At 46.6% G+C, this 2,870-nt stretch overlaps 1 protein-coding gene across 2 annotated transcripts in view; it reads left to right on the top strand.

Annotated features, from left to right (window-relative positions):
• mgat4b (alpha-1,3-mannosyl-glycoprotein 4-beta-N-acetylglucosaminyltransferase B) overlaps positions 1–2,870 on the top strand; it is a 45,158-nt gene that overhangs the window by 20,483 nt on the left and 21,805 nt on the right. The gene's annotated exons all lie outside the window — the stretch shown is intronic.

The following is a 2,870-nucleotide window of genomic DNA, read 5'->3' as shown; positions in this document are numbered from 1 at the left end:
TGTGTGTGTGTGTTCATGGTGTGTGTGTGTGTGTGTGTGTGTGTGTGTGTGTTCAGACAGGTCAGATGGATCATGAACTGTAGATGATGATGTGTTCAGCACACACACCTGTCCGCCTCGTTCCTCTGTACCTGCAGACACATCACGGACGTTTATTCCCAATAAATCACCTGACGAAGCACAAAAGAGTTTCAGGAAGCTTGCTTTATATTAACACTGAATTATGAATCCATGAACATCTGGATGAATGTTGCTGTCCTCAGACTCGGAGGTGATTCTTGTTGGACTCAAACATCTGTTCTGCTCATTCTTCTTCTCACGTTTCGTGTCACATCTTGTTAGCGTGTTTGCGGCTCTACAAGCTGATTTTCAGAAACTGAAGGTCAGCGGTTCAGCCAGATTTCCACAAACACACGACGAGTCTCTGTGACTGCTGCTAACTGAATCTGCCGTCAGCACACAACAGAACCAGGCTCAGCAGCCAGACCGGACCGGGTTCAAGCACAGCCTCTGAGACCAACAGGGAATAATTTATGTAATAATAATAATGTAATGTAGCTAACTGAACTGACTCAGCCCGTGTTCACTGTTAGACTGGACACTGCTGGTTCAGAGGTTCTGTCGCTGTGTTCACTGTTAGACTGGACACTGCCGGTTCAGAGGTACCTTTAACCGGCTACAATAAACCCGCTCAGCGAAGCTCTGTTGGCTCGTCTGATTGTCTTTTGTCTCGTACTTGTCTGTCTCCTCACAGTCTGTCTTGGTCTCCGTCCTGTTTGGAGTCTTTGTGTCTCTGCTTTGTTTCACAGTAATCTTTAATTAGCTTGATAACGACCTGTTCTAACCGCTCTGTGGGCCTGTGAGCGTCCTGTTGTAGTCTGTTGACTCAGCAGCTTCGTTTCCTTCCCTTCTCTTTCTCTTCACATCGCTCTGACTCAGCAGGTAAAAATCTGACCTCCACCTTCCTGTCGGCCGTCTTTTGTACCCGGCTCCACTTCCTGTGTAGTCCCATCGGTTGGGGCTGTTTTTCCTTCGTTTGTTCCTGGAGTTTGCTGGTCAGACTTCAGCACTAATACCTGTTGATGAACGTCACCTGTCATGTTGTCATGCCTCATAGTGACGGCTGTAATAACTGTTAATGGTGTGAATGACAGAGCTGAACTGACAAACACTCATTTGTGTCCCCATGTGTGTTTCTCTCTCTGATTAAACACCATCTGCCGGGGCAGAGGGCTGGGAGACCCCTCGTTAGAGACCTCGTTAGGGACTTCATTAGAAAGTGCCAGAGCGATCTGTGCGTGAAGCTCAGCCATGTGAAAAGGACTCAGTGTGTTAGCATGCTGTCGGACACACAAACACAATCTACAGATTATTACATGAAGCTAACGTGAGCTTAGCATCATCGTCAGACTAATGATTAAAAATCTGAGACATTTATTGATCAGTGAGAACCATCAGGACTCATTTACACCACACAGCCTGCTTCCTGTCCACGGAGCAGACCATTAGCTGTGAGTCATCCTGTAGTAATGTGTGTGAGAGGGAGGATGCTGGGTAATCTCATTACCTGGGTGGGCTCCACTCTGTGATTGGTGGCTATTATATTATTACACTAACACACACACACACACACACGCAAACACACACTCCACATGACTCAACCTGACCGCCCCCTCAACTCTGCTTTATGTGTGTGTGTGTTGTGGTATTATAGTGCAGGATTACAGTGTATTAGTGTTTATCTGTGAGCTATGAGCTATTGATCTGTGTGTGTGTGTGTGTGTGTGTGTGTGTGTGTGTGTGTGTGTGTGTGTGTGTGCTCAGACATGATTATTTTTGTAATGAAATGAGAGAAATGTTTAAATATTTAAATCATTAAAGTTAAGTTTGCTGTAAACACACTGAAGGTCCTCACTTTAATTTAATTTACGAATTCATTTCACATATTTACATTTCATTTTATGGTGAAAAAACATTAAAGCTACATTTTTTATTCTAGTTTCTCTTTTTCTCTCGTCCACACTTAGTGGGTTTATCGTCCACTGTTTGTACTGTAGGAATACATCTGTGTGTGTGTGTGTGTGTGTGTGCGTTGTCTCCTCGCTGCAGCCTGTTGACCTTTGACCTCACTTTGTGGCTTTACCACCCTCGTTATTGATGTTATCGTCTTTACACCCGTCAGTCAGTGTTGGGTCAAAACGAGAATATACGAGGACGTAAACCTGAAACACAGCCGGCGTTTTCACAGTGTCTTTATCTCCCTCACACACACACACACTCACACACTCACTCACTCACTCACTCACACACACACACACACACACACACACACACACACACACACAGCTGTAAAAGTGTAAATCCAGTTCTGTTTGCTTTTCTCTGTTTTCACTTGAAGCGTCTGTTCGAGGCGCCCCCTGCAGGCTGCAGTCTGACATTACAGCCACAGTATGAACACTGTGTGAACAAAACAAACATTTGTAACTTAGTTTGAGCTGACAGTGAAGGAGACAGTGAAGGAGACAGTGAAGGAGACAGTGAAGGAGACAGTGAAGGAGACAGTGAACGAGACAGCGAAGGAGACAGTGAAGGAGACAGTGAAGGAGGCAGCGAAGGAGACAGCGAAGGAGACAGCGAAGGAGGCAGCGAAGGAGGCAGCGAAGGAGGCAGCGAAGGAGACAGCGAAGGAGACAGCGAAGGAGACAGCGAAGGAGACAGCGAAGGAGACAGTGAAGGAGACAGCGAAGGAGACAGCGAAGGAGACAGCGAAGGAGGCAGTGAAGGAGACAGCGAAGGAGGCAGCGAAGGAGACAGCGAAGGAGACAGTGAAGGAGACAGCGAAGGAGACAGCGAAGGAGACAGCGAAGGAG

This window comes from Larimichthys crocea, chromosome I (assembly GCF_000972845.2).
Source record: "Larimichthys crocea isolate SSNF chromosome I, L_crocea_2.0, whole genome shotgun sequence".
In the NCBI taxonomy this organism is placed as follows: domain Eukaryota; kingdom Metazoa; phylum Chordata; class Actinopteri; family Sciaenidae; genus Larimichthys; species Larimichthys crocea.
This window is presented reverse-complemented; position numbering and strand designations above follow the sequence as displayed.